The sequence below is a fragment of the Phalacrocorax carbo genome, chromosome 1 (assembly GCF_963921805.1).
Source record: "Phalacrocorax carbo chromosome 1, bPhaCar2.1, whole genome shotgun sequence".
Classification (NCBI taxonomy): domain Eukaryota; kingdom Metazoa; phylum Chordata; class Aves; order Suliformes; family Phalacrocoracidae; genus Phalacrocorax; species Phalacrocorax carbo.
The window spans coordinates 54,806,483-54,824,683 of NC_087513.1; positions in this window are offsets into that span (position 1 = coordinate 54,806,483).

Consider the following 18,201-nt stretch of genomic DNA (forward strand, 5'->3'; position numbering starts at 1 on the left):
ACTTAATTTCTTTCTATGACAAGGTTACCCTTACCCACTTAGTTGACCAAGGGAAGCCAGTGATGTAATCTTTTTGGATTTCAGTAAAGCTTTCAGTACTGTCTCTCACAGTATCTCCCAGACAAAACATCCAGCATAGAGCTGGATAAACACGTAATGCGGTGGGTGAGCAATTGGCTGATTGGTCGGGCTTAAAGGGTTATAGTAAATGGGGTTACACTGGGCTGGCAGCTGGTCACTAGCAGGGTTCCACAGGAATCCTGTGGATTCTTGGGGCTGGTACTCTTTAATGGGGCTGGTACTCTTTAATGTCTTCATAAATGACCTGGATGCAGGACTGGAAGGAATACTAATTCAGTTCACTGATGACACAAAATTGGAAGGAGCTGTTGACACTCTTAAGGGTAGAGAGGCCCTGCAGAGAGATCTGGACGAACTAGAGAGCTGGTCAGTCACCAGCCGTATGAAGTTTAACAAGGGCAAGCACCAGATTTTGCATGTGGGGCATGACAACCCTGGATGTACATACAGACTGGGGAACAAGAGGCTGGAGAGCAGCTCCATGGAGAGGCACCTGAGGGTTCTGGTCAACAGCAAGTTGAACATGAGCCAGCGGTGTGCCTTGGCAGCCAAGAGGGCCAACCATGTCCTGGGGTGCATCAAGCACTGTATTACTTGCTGGTTGAGGGAGGTGATTGTCCCACTCTACTCTGCACCGGTGCAGCCTCACCCTGAGTATTGTGTACAGTTTTGGGCGCCACAGTATATTAAGGATACAAAGCTACTAGAGAGGGTCCAGAGGAGGACCACAAACTCGATGAAGTGTTTAGAGGGGAAACCATATGAGGAGCAGCTAAAGACTCTTGGTTTATTCAGCCTGGAGAAGAGGAGACTGAGGGGAGACCTCATCGTGGTCTACAGCTTCCTCACATAGGGAGGAGGAGGGGCAGTGTGCTGGTTTCAGCTGGGATAAAGTTAATTTTCTTACTGTAACTGGTATAGCCTGTTTTGGATTTGGTGTGAGAATAGTGTGGATGGCACATTGATGTTTTACTTGTTGTTAAGTAGCGGCTAAGTGTCCCTAAGTAGTCAAAGACTCTCTCAGCTTCCCATGCCCTACCAGGTGCACAAGAAGCTGGGAGGGGAGGGGGCACAGACAAGACAGCTGATCCAAACTGACCAAAGGATATTCCATACCATATGATGTCATACTCAGCATATAAAGCTGGGGGAAGAAGAAGGAAGGCAGGGACATTTGAAGTTATGGCGTTTGTCTTTCCAAGTAACTATTACACTTGATGGAGTGCTGCTTTCCTGGAGATGGCTGAACACCTGCCTGCCCATGGGAAGTAGTAAGTGAATTCCTTGGTTTGTTTTGCTTGTGTGCACAGTTTTTCCTTTTCCTTATGTTATTATTGTTATTGTTACTATTACTGTTTTGGTTTACCTATTAAACTGTCTTTATCTCAACCCTAGATTTTTCTCACTTTTACCCTTCTGATTCTCTCCCCCATCCTGCCGGAGGGGAGTGAGCAAGTGGCTGTGTAGCGCTTAGTTGCTAGCTGTGGCTAAACCACAACAGGCAGATGCTGATGTCTTCTCTCTGGTGACCGATGACAGGACCTGAGGGAATGGCAGGGAGATGTGCCAGACGAGGTTTATGTTGGATATTAGGAAAAGGTTCTTCACCCAGAGGGTGGCAGAGCACTGGAACAGGCTCCCCAGGGAGGTAGTCATGGCGTCAAGCCTGACAGTATTCAAGAAGCAATTGGACAATGCCCTCAGAGATCTGGTGTGAATATGGGGTTGTCCTGTGCAGGGAAAGGTGTTGGACTTGATGATCCTTGCGTATCCCTTCCAACTCAGGACATTCTATGATTCTGCGACTCTCACTTTTACTCTTCTAATTCTCTTCCTCATCCCAATGCAGAGGGGAATGAGCAAGCAGCTGTGTGGTGCTTAGTTGCTGGCTGGGGTAAAACCACAACACATGGTGAGACAAGATGGAAGGCCATCCTGTAACTATGGAGGGCCTCCATTGCCATGATGGGGAGTGTAAGTGTGCCTATGTGCACATGTAGCACATGAAGAGTATGAGGCTGAACAGACAATGGAGAGATGGAGCTTCTTTTTTCCCCACAAAAATCAACAGGTTTGTAGCTGTTGTGCTTCAGTCTACAAGATTAAAGGAAGTAAAGTTGGAAATGCTAGGAAGAGATAAAGTCTGACTTAACTTTGCTCTTTTATATGTCAGTCACTGAGAGAGAAAGGTCCAGATTAAAATAATGATGCAGGTTCTTGTTCAACATATTCAGTATATATCCCTTGCAGTAGCATTGAAAATGTGTCTGTGTTAGAAAATGCCAGTTATCAAGGGCACACAATGTCTCTAGGAAACGTAAGTCACATCCAAAGGTCAGGAGACCTCGATTTAGGCTGCAGATTTTACCTTTCTCGTCTGAGGAGATAGGACTGTTTGCTTTGGACTGAAGTCACGCAGAGAAGGGTTTGAAGAGGGTCAAATGAACTATGCAGAGACTGAAATGAGCTCTGTACTACAAAGAAAAGGTTTCAGCTGAGGTCCTTGGAGGAAATTATCCGTCACAGCTCCTTTGGCTTCACCCAGTTAGGCTTCTTGTTCATCAGCCCTGTCAAAGAGAGGTATCAGATCAGTGAATTCCTTTCAGCTGTGTCTTTTTCTTACCGCAGCCTCATCCTCTGCAGGTTGTGCTTGTGCTGGATTTGGAACAGATTTCATTGCATTGTGTGATGGAAAAGGCTTTCATCTGTTTTTTATACTGTGAGTTTTGATTTCTATGTAATTACTTTAGTGCAGGTTTTAAAATAGATCCATACAGCTTTGCAATAGATTTCAACTGCTAGGCACCATTTCTCCCATGCTGTTAGGTCGCCACAGAATTTGCATTAGCTGGGTATCTCAGGCAAGGACATCTTGAAATTGTAGCATGCTGTTTACTTGTCATGTTCTAGTGTGGAGTGAACATGAGCTGTTCATATTTAGCATTGCCAGTTGAGGACCTGAACATCCTAAGAAATTGTGTAGGTTTTAGTTTTGACGATTTCTTACTTGTCCTGATAGGTAATCTCCATTGGTTAGTCTCCTGACTGCCTTCAGATACTGTTAACAGTTTGGAAACCAGTATGTACCCCAGCATTCAGCTGCAATAACACAAATTTCTCCCCTTCAGGCCTCTGCTGACAGCAAAATTTTGGGGAACGAGAGGCAAGAGGTTTGAATGCTGGATGTTCAAGAATGGATATAATTTATTTTCTTCAGAACTCTCTGTATTTAGGAGAGGCTCATCATAACACCATTTCTATCATAACAATACACAAAACCAATTCTCTGCTCTGTAAATCTGCCAGCCAGTGTTCCAGATCCTGGGGTGGGGTGTGTTTAAGATTACAAAGTAGTCTGATTTTAAACTTATCCATAGTAAGTTTAAATAGCAGTTAGTTGTCAAAGGCAGATTTTCAAAATAACTAAAGTTATGCAAAGTAGCTGAATAAATGACCAGATCATCAGGGTTGCAGGATGCTGGAGACACTGAGTGACTTTGGAACTGTGGCCAGTTGTGACCAGAAATAATTATCATCAGAGAGTTGTTTATTACCCTGTGGTAAACAAGTTAGGGACTGTAGGTTCCAATGGTTAGATGACTGCCTCCCACTAGCCACCACTGTTGCCAGTTTTTAGCTGACTGAATTGAAACTGAGAATCAAAAGGCTTAAACTCTCTCCTGTTGTCAGAAACCGGGAGTTTGCAGTACTAATAGTTGGTTTTTGTTAGTGGACAAATATACAGACACAATACATATGGCAACTTAGATTTCAGTGTACCGTCCACTTCCTATGGGTGAAACTGTCAGCTTTTTACAGATCTTATGGAAAGTTAAGAAGTTGCTTGGCAACAAACTAATAATCTGCTGAGCAACAGCACAATACATCTACAAACCTGCTGGGCAGGTAGAGGGCCTTTTGATCAGGTGGTAATTCCTGAGCAGTATCTTCTTTGGGAGACAGGTTGTTACTGTGTTTTGCTCAGTAACAGTGGCAGAGATACCAGCCTGTGACCAGGAGATAAAGGTGGAGAGACTTTCTGGATCTATTGAATAGCCAGTTTTGTGGGGTTTGTGTGGCAAGGTTTTGGTAGCAGGGGGACTGCAGGCGTGGCTTCTGTGAGAAGATGCCAGAAGCTTCCCCTATATACGATAGATCCAATGCCAGCTGGCTTCAAGATGGACCTGCTACTGGCCAAGGCCAAGCCCATCAGGGACGATGGTAGTGCCTCTGAGATAATGTATATAAGAAGAGGAAAAAGCTGCTGTGCGACAGCATTTGGAGAGGGAAGTAAGAATATGTGAAAGCAACAACTCTGCAGACCTCAAGGTCAGTGAAGAAGGAGGGGGAGGAGGTGCTCCAGACATTGGAGCAGAAGTTCCCCTGCAGCCCATGATGAAGACCATGGTGAGGCAGGCTGTCCCTATGGAGGTCCATGGTGGAGTAGATATCCACATGCAGCCCATGGATGACCCCACGCCAGAGCAGGCGGATGTCCAAAGGAGGCTGTGACCCCATGGAAAGCCCACACTGGAGCAGGCTCCTGGCAGGACCTGTGGCTCCATGGAGAGAGGAGCCCAGGCTGGAGCAGATTTGCTGGCAGGACTTGTGACCCCGTGGAGAACCCATGCTGGAGCAGTCTGTTCCTGAAGGACTGCACCCCGTGGAAAGGACCCATGCTGGAGGAGTTTGTGAAGAACTGTAGCCTGTGGGAAGGACTCACGTTGGAGCAGTTTGTGGAGGACTGTCTCCCATGGGTGGGACCCTATGCTGGAGCAGGGGAAGAGTGTGAGGAGGAGGGAGCAGCAGAGACAACATGTGATGAACTGATCCCAACCCCCATTCCCTATCCCCCAGTGCTGCTTGGGGAAAGGAGGTAGAGAAGCTGGGAGTGAAGTTGAGCCCGGGAAGAAGGGAGGGGTGGGGGAAGGGTGCTTTAATGTTTGTTTTTATTTCTCATTTTCCTACTCTTGATTTTAGATTGACAATAAATTAAATTAATTTCCATGAGTGGAGTCTGTTTTGCCTGTGACAGTAATTGGTGAGTGATCTCTCCCTGTCCTTATCTCGACCCACAAGCCTCTCGTCATATTTTCTCCCTGCTCTCCAGTTGACGAGAGGGAGTGATAGAGCAGCTTTGGTGGGTACCTGGTGTCCAGCCAGGGTCAACCCACCGCACCTGTGAGAATGGATATGTACAATTTCTGCCTGTTTAATTATGCGCTTACTATTCTTGATCAGAGATGAGGTGTGAGCAATGGGAAAAAAAGGTATTTATACCAAGGAAACTGAAAAAATTATTTTGAAATACTATATAAATTGATGTTATCGGGGGAAACTGTATGTCAGTGAACACCAAATAAAATTCCTAAGATAGATTTTACTTAATAAAAATATTATTTATTCAACATAAGAATAACCATTTTAAGTGAATAGGGTACAATGACAGAATTTCCTTTCACTTTACAACAAGTGAAAAGCTTGCTAAAAATCTTTGCTATAAAATAGTAGGTCCAGATATGGACACTACACTCCAAGCAAATATACATGTCAGCTGGAGAAAAACTGAAGTTGAGTAACAAAAACTATAAGAAATCTAGAAAACTTAATCCAGGGTTGGAGTAGCTGGATGTGTTTAGTCTAGTGAAGAATGAGGGGAAATGTGGTCACAATTTAAATGTTGAAAAAGTTGCTGCAAAAAGGAGCAGAATTATGCTTGCACATCTTGGAATTTCAGAAGCTGCTCAGCTAGGATTGGATGTGATCCTCTCTCAAGAGAACCCGGGTCTATCCAGGAGAACCTGAGAGGGCTACACTGAAGCACAGAAGGAGAGAAAAGTTTGGCCACTCTAAGGAGATCTCTACACTTTTCTGCATGTACTTGTTTACAAGTTTTACTTATAAACACTTGTACTGCCTGGTGCACTCATGTTTAGAACAGGAAGATGACATGAGGTCAAGATGATTTGAGGACAGGAGAAAGTTGTACACAAGTATACAGAGAAGCTGATCCAGGTGCGGAGGGATGCTGGATGGAGAGCAATAGGCAGCAGAATGGCATATTTGAAACATATACGGATTCAGTGTGACTCTGTTTCCTGCAGGGCTCTCATTTGTGGAGCAGTGAAACAGGTGAGATGACTCAGTGATAGCTTCGTGGATATATTCGTCAGTGCTGCTGTGGGAAGCAAGAAACCAGCAGGAAGGTTACACAGGTCTTTTCTGTGTTGGTCTTCAGAAGCAATGAGGTCATTCCTTCTATTCTTGATATAATCTGGCAATGCATATATGACCATTTCCTGAAACTATGTGCGTTGTATTGACTTATTACTCTTCCTTTGGTTTTCTTTATAAAGAATGAGTGGGTTCTAAGGTGAAGAATAAATACTCTTGAGGCTACTGTACTTTCATTTTGGCTTACTGGTCTGTTTTTAAATGTCTCCCAAGTCTTTCCTTTGTTAGCCATATTAATTTAAAAGGAGTCCATTTATGTTACATCCTGGGCATCGTTACTACCACTGCCTCCAGAATTGGGTTTGTTTTCTGTTTTGTTTGTGGTTTTTTTTTTCTTGTCATGTACATTCAATGATTTCAATGTCTTTTTTTTTTTTAAATGGAAAAAAAAATTCTAAAAGAAGTGACTTGGATTCAGGTACAGATGCTGATAGTGTCACTATATTTCTAGGTCTTTAAACAGCTCTTGCTTCCTAAGCACTTACTCTTTTTGGCGCGTACAGTATGGCGGCCTCAAAAATATCTTGTCATCTGTTTGACTGTTTAAGATCAGAAGGCAAATGTAATAGCCAGTGATCAACAGGTAAGATACCCCAGCATTAACATGGTGCAATTTGTCTTTTCATTCCATTTTCCCTCTTCTCTGCCTCTTGATGTTGGATATTTATAAAAGTGAGCTGTTCATATTTCAGGATCTTATGCTGGGTTTCAAGTTAATCAGTTCGCACCAGCTAGCATGCCTATACAGGAGACCGCCAAGGAGAGCCAATTTGCTTCAGTAAAAAGACTAGATTTTATTTTCCTGTGCCTTTCATTTTAATAAGTTTGATAAAAAAGGACCTTTAAGTACTTTAAAAGAGGGAACAATTATGCACCGTTCCACCATTCCACCTCAGACATGGTTCTATTTCAGAATGAGAGTTTTCCTGCACTAGAAGTTATGCACTGCAGTCATTAGTCTGTGGAGGAAATGAGTTGTTATACACTTGTTGTAACATTCCTCAGTTGTCTACGTTGTTCATACCAATAACATTACATATTTATGTATGCCATCATGAAACAGACCCACCTGTGCAATAATTATTACCACATGAATACGAAAGACTTACTGAAGGTCCACTTAGGAACATACAGGTCTGTTCGTGCATGTATATATGGTGGTGTAATGGTCATAAATATTGCTAAGCCTGGGTTGGGTCAGGTACTCCAAAGATACATGTATTAATACATATATTAACCTGGCCTTATTGCATGCAGGTAAGGTGAGCACAATAGTACTTAGGCTGAGAAGTTAATTGACTGACTAAGCTTGGTAGCTTACAAAGTGAGTCTTCTTGAGAAGTCACTAATGACAGTCTCATTCCAAGTATTGAATATCACTTTGCCATATTGCTGTGCAGGCAGGCAGCTGTGGAAGAGATTTGAATATATAACCCTCTGCTTACAGATGCAATGGTATAATGCAGGAGAGTATGTAGTGTGCAAGGTTGCATTAGCATTCTTATCACTAAAGAGAGGAAGTTAGATGAATGTGCTGTTAAAACTGAACTATCATGACCGGTGGGATTTCACAACAGAGATGATGTTGCAAAGGCATCCTGAATGGTAAATGCATATCTTGGCTTACTTAGCCACACATTTCTACTTTAATTACCAAATGTGCAGAAGTAGAATTACAGGGACATTGGCAAATAAGTCCTTTTCATCTGCATTCTGTTTTCAGCTATAGTTTAGCCTTGCTGTAGGACAAAAATCATTATTTCACTCTTCATCATTCAGTGATGTAGTTCCCATGCAGTCATCTTCCTCCTCACCATCATTCAGTGTTTATATGAGCCAAGGGGAAGGATTAAAAATTTCCTGTAAGGACTCCACCAGAGTTTGGTGTTGGCAGACATAGTCACAGAAGCAATTTCAGTGGGCTCACTGACAATGTCATTCCAGAGTACTCTTTGTTCTTAACTCTCCTGACCCTGTCTGATGGATTGTTTCCCGTATGGCTCTCACTTCCTTCTTTCATCAATATTGCACTTCCTGCCTCCAATGGTCCCTATCAGCCTCTTGTTCTCTTTGTGTTTCCTGCCACCAATCCCTTCTGGTTTCCTGCCATATAATGCAGAGAGACAAAACCACACCCCAAAACTGAAAAAATAAGATAGCAATCATGGAACCAAAAAGATCACCACTACTATTTTGCTCTACCTTTGTCTTTTTTCTCCTCACATCTGTCTTACTCTTTAGATTATATGCATTCATTACACTCTATAGTGGAAGTGTTAGCATGCTGTAAAAACTTAAATATTTTCAACAATTTCTTATGAAAGCTAATGTGAAATGTTCCAATAATAATATGGAACATTTAATATCTTAGTCTTTCTAATAGCTTCAAACTGTAGTGACTGCTCAGTATTTCTTAGAGAAAACTAATACTACAAACCTAAAATTCTACATCTTACCTACTTGTGAATTATAAAAGCATCAAAACCAAGTTTGGAATAATTTCATTGTACTCAATCCAATGATTAAATAATTTTTTTAATGTGGCATTTCAACACATGCACATTATAAACAATTGCAAGTAACTGAGAATAAACTCACTCTGTCAGCTTTTAAAATGATGTGCAATTGAGAGAAATGTTTTGTGTTAAGCATACGGGATATCAACATAATCAGACAGCAATTAATTACAGTGTAGTTTCACTCTAAAGTTCAGCTATAGTTGATACCTGGTTACAGTAAGGACATGCTTTTTAATGATTAACTGATGCCAACACAACTATGAAGTAACTATACCGGTATTCCAGTTGTTCCCATTCTACACAACATGTGTTTGTGTATTCTACGTCTGAATTCTACATCCATGTATAGACAGACACACAATCACATCTCTATATACATGTGTATATGTATGTGTACCTATGTATAGGTACATATATATACACATATACATGTACATATATATATATGTACATGTATGTATCTCAGATGTACATTGTGTTCACACAAAAATTATTCCCAGCCGTGCTCTTTATGGTTACATGAATTAGTGGTAATTGTAGGATAAAAATTTGCTGGTGTAACTATGCTATAATTTCAGTGTAATTACAGTGATTGTGTTATGAATTTTAACCTGTACTCTTTCAAAACAGAACATTTAAGTGCAACCATTGCATAAAAAATTTTGAAACTTATTTAATTTTCAGAAAGTTTCCTATTTCTTTCCCACACTAATGCATTTCTTAGGTTTTTTTAATAATTAAAAAGAAGAATCTGGGGGCAACTGAAAAACTCATATATATGAAACATGCTTGGCAGAAAAAAATATGGAAAATTAGCCTTTTCCTTCTATTGCAGAGTTGAGAATTATTAAATCCTAACTCTGTATTTTTTTCTGAAGAGATTTACAGTAAGTCCAACACTTCTTGTAACACATCTTTATAAAATACGATAATAAGATGTTTATCCCTTTGGATCTTACTTTTAATCAGTATAATCACACAGAATCACAGAAGGTAGGGGTTGGAAGGGACCTCTGGAGATCACCTTGTCCAACCTCCCTGCTTGAGCAGGGACACCTGGAGCAGAGGGCACAGGAACGCATCCAGGTGGGTTTGGAATGTCTCCAGGGAAGGAGACTCCACACCTCTCTGGGCAGCCTGTTCCACTGCTCTGTCACCCTCACAGGAAAGAAGTTTTTTCTCATGTTTAGGTGGAATTCCTGTGTTCCAATTTGTGCCCATTGCCCCTTGTCCTGTCATTGGGCACCACTGAAAAGACTCTGGCCCCATCCTCCTGACACCTACCCTTTAGATATTTACAGGCATTGATAAGATCCCCCTTCAGTCTTCTCCAGGCTAAACAAACCCAGACCTCTCAGCCTTTCCTCATAAGAGAGATGCTGAGAAGATCATCTTTGTAGGTCTCCGCTGACTCTCTCCATTAGTTCCCTGTCTTTCTTGAACTGGGGAGCCCAGAACTGGACACAATACTCCATATGTGGCCTCTCTAGGGTGGAGTAAAGGGGGAGGATAACCTCCCTTGACCTGTTTCTGGCCACACTCCTTTTAATGCAACCCAGGATACCATTGGCCTTCTTGGCCACAAGGGCCACAGTGCTGGCTCATGGTCAACTTGCTGTCCACCAGCACTCCCAGGTCCTTCTCAGTAGAGATACTTTCCAGCAGGTCAACCCCCAACCTATACTGGTGCATGGGGTCGTTCCTCCCCAGGTGGAGGACTTTACACTTCTCTTGCTGAATTTCATGAGGCTCCCCTCAGCCCAGCTCTCCAGCCCGTACATGTCTCATTGGATGGCAACACAGCCTCTGGTGTATCAGCCACTCCTCTCAGTTTTGTATCATCAGCAAAATTGCTCAGGGTACACTCTGTCTCTTCATCCAGGTCATTGATGAATATATTGAACAGGGCTGAACCCAGCACAGACCCTGGGGAATACCACTAGTTACAGGCCTCGAACCAGACTCTGTGCTGTTGATCATGACCCTCTGAGCTCTGCTGTTCAGCCAGTTCTCAATCCACCTCACTGTCCAGTCATGTAACCCACACTTCCTAAGCTTGTCTGTGAGGATGTTATGGGAGACAGTGTAAAATGCCTTGCTGAAGTTGAGATAAACAACATCCACTGCTCTCCCTTCATCTACCCAGCCAGTCATGCCATCACAGAAGGTTATCAGGTTGGTCAAGCATGATGTTCCCATGGTGAATTCATGTTGACTACTTCTGATAGCCTTCTTTTCCTCTACATGCCTGGAGATGACCTCCAGAATGAACTGTTCCATCACCTTGCTGGGGATGGAGGTGATGCTGACTGGCCTATAGTTTCCTGGGACCTCCTTCTTGCCCTTTTTGAAGACTGGAGTGACATTGGCTACCCTCCAGTCCTCAGGCAGTTCTCCTGTCCAACATGACCTATCAAAGATAATGGAGAATGCCTTAGGGACAGCACCCATCAGTTCCCTCACCAGTCATGGGTGCATCCCATAGGGGACCATTGATTTGTGAAGATCCAGTTTGCCTAAATGATCTCTATCATCCTCAAACGGAGAGGAACCAATCCTCCTCAACCAAGGAGAAGTCTTCCTTTCTCCAGTTCTCCTCTCGCCTCTGGGGGCTGGGATGCCTGAGGGCTAGCCTTAGCAGTAAAACTGAGAGGAAATGGCCTCAAGTTGTGTCAGTGGAGGTTTAGACTGGATATTAGGAAAAATTTCTTTACTGAAGGAGTGGTCAGGCATTGGAAGGGGCTGCCCAGAGAGGTGGTGGAGTCATCATTCCTGGAGGTGTTACAAAAAGATGTAGATGTGGCACTTCAGGGCGTGGTTTAGTAGTTATGGTAATGTTGGGTTGACAGTTGAATTTGATGTTCCTCGAAGTCTTTTCCAACCGCAATGATTCTATGATTCTATAAAGACTGAAGCAAAGGTGGCATTCAGTAACTCTGCCTTCTGTGCATCCTGCATCACCAAGGCACCCATCTTGTTCAGCAGTGGGCCCACAGTTTCCCCAGTCTTTCTTTTACTAGTGATGTATTTGAAAAAGCCCTTCTTGTTATCCTTGGCATCCCTTGCCAGATTTAGTTCCAAGTGTCTTTAGTCTTGGCCTTCCTCTTTGCATCTCTGCATAGCCTGACAGCATTCCTATATTCCTCCCAAGTGGCCAGTCCCTTTTTCCACATACTCCACATAAACCTCCTTCTTCCATTTGAGTTTTTCTAGAAGCTCTTTGCACATCCATGTGGGTCCCCTGGCTTCTCTGCTTGACTTCTTCTTCATAGGGATGCACCATTTTTGAGCTTGGAAGAAGTGGTACTTGAATATTGACTAGCTCTCTAATAATAATTCTAGTATTTATTATTTCCATCTGTCACTTTACTGAAGATGTATGCAAGTCACATTCCACCTTGAAACTGAAACTGAACGAGAGAATAAGGAAGATCTCTACATTGGTGTTGGTCACAAAACTGGGCCCAACACCTTTGCACTTGAAAAAATACAATTAGATCATTAATCAGTATAAACAGGGAGGACTGTTGCTTTTCACATGAAAGAAAGGAAGTTACTTTAGTTATGCGTCCCTAAGAAATGGCCCATTAATTTTGCAGCCAAACAGCAAAAATAGCTTTTAATTCCTGAAGTATAACAACCCAGCCTAGGATGATCAGGAGCTAGAGCATCACTGGTAATTGTCTTAGTGCACAGCATGGCAGCTATAGTTTAAACCCCCAGCAGCTGACTGTTTTCCTCAAGTATGTGCTTCTCAGCTTCTACAGACCAGCTGTAATAAACCCTGTGGTTCAAAGGACACATTTTGCCCCATGCCAAGTTCCCCTAGATAGGCACATCACAGGCTGTAGGTGAGGAATATGCTTTTGGGAAGAACAGCACACTGTGAAACATGAGCCATGGACACAGCCATTACAGGCTTTCTCCCACTCCTCATTCACCACATGCCATGCAGAGCTGATAAGCAAGATCTTGGGTGCTGGAGTGAGAGGAGGCAGCAGCACTGTACCACCAGTGCATGAGCTATGGGTGATGTAAAATGAGATGAGAAGCTTTTGTGTAAACCTGAAGCTGCCTGAATCAGGGATCCATAGCCTTTTTATTCCTAAAATGTTTTATTGTTAGTGCAAAGGTCAGATAACAGTGTAAATATCTACAAGCCTGCTTCCTCACTACCCTCAAGCTTATGACATAATTTAGAAAATCAGAGTTATATCTTAACAAATCAGCGTATCCATACACATGGTAAAGTGTGGGGCAGAGGAAACCCACACCTTCATATATAGCTGTTTAGCACTGTTAAATAGTAAAAGAGGACATACGCAAAAGTTGGGTATAAAATAAAATATGGTGCTTTCAATAGAACAGTTGACTATAAAAATGTTACTGTTCTATGCTTGATATTAAATGGGTTTTCAGTTTAAACTCAAAGTGAATGTAAAACAAGGTCTCTTTACAGATGGAATTATTCTCTTCCATATATCTTATAAAGAATAGCATACGCTCTTTTCTAATGCAGCAGACCATAATTTGACCAACTGGTGCTGGTGCTAGTGATAAAAAGGGAGATAGAAAGCCAAGGAAGTTTATCACGTCAACTAGAAACCAGGAATAAAAATCTACACTTTAGAAATGCTATTAAGTGTGCTCATGACTCATAAAAAGAACTTACAGCCACAGTGATTTTTACATTACAGTAAAACTCTGATGTCTGAAGAATTTGGGATAGTTTGTGCTTTTTTTGCAGCAAATGAACTGGGAGGTGAGGGGGCACTCAATCTGGGACTTCACAAATTTGCTTTTAGCACCATGGCAGTGAGGCTGCCTAGGTACTTGCTTCTAGCTTGGCCTCTCATCACCCACTTCAAAGTTAGGAAAGTTTATACAAAAATGGCAGTTCCACAATGCTAAACAGAAGACTTGTCGAATAGGTCTAGTACCAGGAATTCAGATTGCTGTATAGGGATTTTAACAAAACACTTAGAAAATTCTTTCCCATTGCACAGTTTGACATCAGTGTCAACAGCTCAGAATTAATTTCTCTTGTGGATGCAGGAGACGCAAGTTTAACACCTGGAGTAGAACTAAACTCAAGAAGATCAGAAGTGGATATATTTTTATTTGAGATATCGTAGAATATAGAATCATAGAATGGTTTGGGTTGGAAAGGACCTTTAGAGGTCATCTAGTCCAACCCCCCTGCAGTGAGCAGGGACACCTTCAACTAGATCAGGTTGCTCAGAGCCCCATCCAGCCTGACCTTGAATGTTTCCAGGGATGGGGCCTCCACAACCTCTCTGGGCAACCTGTTCCAGTGTTAAACCACTAGTCTAGAAGTCTAGATCTCAGCAAGTCTCTGTAAACACGTTCTATTTTAGGGAATTTTGTTTGACCTATCAGGATTACTAATGTTCTGAAAAAAATTGAAAAGTACTGCCCCAGTAGCTTAATTTTAGAAAAAAACCAAGAAAGTTAATTTTAAATTGCTTTAAGAAGAAAGCAACTCCGCTGCATGACAGCAATGCGTTCAATGAGCTCTGCTCTCAGTCTCCTCCAAGATAACGAACATTGGGGCAGGGACCTTCCATAACGCCCTTTTACATCCCCCACGCGCTCCCTGCCTTGCCCTGGCCGTACTCCCCAGCAGGAGCGACAAGGGGAGCACACGACAGATCCATATGGCAAGTGTCGCCTGCGGGGAGGAGGGCCGCAGCCAGGCCCCGCGGCGCCAGGCCCACGCTGTCCCACCAACACCCGTCGTGCCTCTCCCACCTCAGCCCGGTTTCAGGCCCCTTTTCTAGGCAGATTCCAGCTTCCTCCCCTCACCCACGACAGCTCCCTTCCCCTCCCCCCACCTCCAACGGCCCGTGCTCCGAACTCTCGAGAGGATCCTCGTGCCCGGAGCCCCGGTTGCTAGGCAACACCGCTTAGCTCACGCGCGTTGCTACGGTGACGGTTCCTTGCGCGCCCTTCCCCGCTCAACGGGCCGTCATGGCGGCCCCTCTCCAGAAGGCCCCTCTGGGGCCCCGCGCGGGTGGCTGGGACGCCCCGCACCTCCTGGGCTGGCTGGCAGCCGCGGGGCGTCCCCAGGCCGCCCTCCCCTCTGCCGTCTGGCCAGAGGCACCAAGCCCCGGCAGCAGTCCCAGCTCTGCCTTACACTGTTTCAGGCCCACCGCCTGCTCCATGGCTCTGAAAAGAAACGTGAAAAAATGTTGTTCGCTAAAAGCAGAGGCCAGGAATCCAGGCAGGCTGTGAGCGACCCTTCACAGGCTACACTGCGGGCACAGTTAGGCTAATGTGCAGATATGTTATGTTTTACTACCATACATGCCATATGGTGGTGGAAGTAGGTTTCTCCAAAGCTGCCTGAGGGAGTCGAAGAGTGTGCATGGCCGGAGCAGAGCCATCATGATGGGATCATCTTGAGTGGGAGACAAAACCCAAAAAATGTCAAGTTTCTTATTCTAGAGAGCCACTCCTACATCTCTTCTGGTGAACTAGTAAGTATCTAGTAAGTAAAACCATGGTTCTAATTCTTAGCAAGAAGCAGAATGGTATAGTGAAAAACCACAACCTCTCTAGAAAAAGAAACATTACTTTTGAGTAACTGGAAGAAGCCACTTTTAAAGTAGAGGGAGCAAGGCCGTGAAAAAGAGTAAAAACTGCAAACCAGAAGAAAATTACTTGTCCAAGCAAAACTTGAAATCAGGCAAACATTTTAACCCTTTGTAACAGGTAGGTGGCTTTCCTGGTTAAAGAGTGTTGACTCCTTTTGAGAAGTATTGTATAATAATGCCAATCCTTACAGTTATGATGCATATATACAAAACAATTTTGGTTTCTGCTGTTGCTCCAGTACTGTAGCTTACTGTTTTGCCAATTGGTAGCTATGTAGTTGCCCATTGGTTTTGCCATTGGGTGACTAAAAATGTGAGCGACCCTGCTCTTTTCTGAACTGATTCGAGAAGCCCTGAACAGTTTCATGTGTCAGGAAGAAGTGAAAGCCACAGACAGGCTGGGAAAGGGTAAAGCAAAAGAGATATCAGAGCCTGGAGCAACTGGAACAGCACATGCCCTCTGGACACGTCTCAGGAGTAAATGGGCTGGACATTAGCATAAGACAAGTACAAAAGGCAGAACTTCACAGGAGACTGGAGAGACTTGCACCTAAAAACCTCAGTGATTTGAAAGGACTTGACTATTCATCTGAGGATTTAATGTCTTTTGTTCAGAGCTTTGTCACTTGACAGTGAGACTCCTGACCAGATTCCAATACAATTCCAAAACACATTTTTGTGGGTCAAATTTTGAGGACAGGGATGGAAGAGTGATTGTGGAGAGGAGGATGTAAAGAAAGAAAAGATACTTGGTTAAATTTCAGAAGCAGGTTTTAATGGATATGTTCTTTCAAAATGTATCAAACATTCAAGTGATATTTCTGACAATTATTTCCGTTGTTGGACAGGTCTGTTGTTAATCAAATACTGTGTAGAAAGTGTGTTAAGTGTTGTGAAAGATTCACTTCTCTGTCATTTATCACACAAAAAGGTGTATTTTGTTAGCTGACAGTGTTACTGTCAGATACACTAAAAATGATGCATTCCTCTTACTTCAGGAAACTCAGCGTTAGCATCATAAGGGTGGACTATTTAACTCTGCATAGTATGTTGAGTTCTAGAGATCCCTCTATTTTTCCTTTAGAGACACAAGACCAGGATAAGCTGAGGTCACACAATGAGTATTTATAAATTTAAAATGTCTGAATTTTCAATCAAATATATTTTTTGTAGTTTCAACATTTCATTAAGCAGTATTATTAATATAATACAGCTTAATATAAAACATGTTTTTATTTCAGATTAAATCTTAAAGAGTTATTGATATCTGAAAGTTGGGCTAATGTGAAAATGCAAAATAAAGACTGAATTTGCTCGAAGATGTTATAAGCAATTATAACATGCTGTTGATTGACAGCATAACTTCTTCCACGTATCTATGGATTTTCTGCATCATCTATTTCTCTTCCTCCTGCTCCAGGAGGGGTATTTTTGCCCGATCCTAATGAAGAAGCCAAGTGTGATGAGATAATGTATTGGTTAGAATTTTTTTAAGTTGTTCACTTCCTTTTGAAACAAATGAGGTACATGTGAAAAGGTGGTTTTGTTAATAATTTGATGTATACAGTAAGCTACATCAAGAAAATATTAAACTGTCAACTTGTAAGACTACAGCAGAATAACACAAAGCAAGAATCAGTAGCATCTTGTGGTAAAAGGAACTAATTTCAGCATTTTTTTCAAAAAGCAAAGACTAAAGGAAAATATATTATTTATTACACAACAGGAACTTTGGGCTCCTTTTGGTTTGAGGCAGGGGAGGGGGGGAAGGTGGTGTTTTAATTTTTATTTCTCACTACCCAAATCTATTTTAACTGGAAATAAATTAATGTTCCCCTAGTCAAGTCAGTTTTGCCAGTGGCCATAACTGGTAAGTGATTTCACTGTCTATCTTGACTATCCTAAGCTTGTCCATCCTGTTTTTTCCACCTGTCCTGTTGAAGAGTGGGAGTGAGAGAGCAGCTGGGTGGACAACTGACTGCTAGACAAGGCTAAGCCACCACAGTTCTTTTTCATGTCCAACATGGGGCTCAAGGAATTTGAGATAGTGACAATAGGGAGGGGTAATCAGTAAAACTCAGACTGGACATTGTCAGGGAGTGGAATAATATTGGGGAGGTTTGATACTGGTGTTTGGAATTTTTCCTGTGGTGAAGGGATAAGTGATGGAGTTTTATGTGTTTGTATATTGTCCACACTTGTCAGTGTTGTGGTGATGTTACTTTAATTTTGATGTGGAGAATGTTTTGTTGATGTTGTAAGTGAAGTTTGTGGAGAGTGTGTGATGAGTGTATATTTTAATGACAAAAATGTGTTTCACAAAGGCAAGGGGAGGAATGTATTGTGTGTGGGTGGCAAAGTTTTGGTAGCAGAGGTGCTGCAAGGGTGGCGTGTGAAAAGAGGTCAGGGACTGCCCTGTGCTGGACAGATGGTCCCAGCTGGCTTCACAACAGACCCACTGCAGGACACACCTGAGCCCATTAGCCAACCTGGCAGCAGCTCTGGGAGAACATACTTATGAAAGGGTAAAACACTGTACAGCAGTAGGAGTGAGGAAAAAAAAGTGTGAGAAACAATCATGTGAACACCAAGGTCGGAGAAAGAGGGGGAGGAGGTGCTCCAGGCGCTAGAGTGGAGATTCCTCTGCAGCCCGTGGAGACTATGGTGGAGCAGGTATTTCCTGCAGCCTGTGGAGAGGACCACAGTGGAGCAGATATTCCCTGGAAGCCTGTGGGAGAGACCATGGTGGA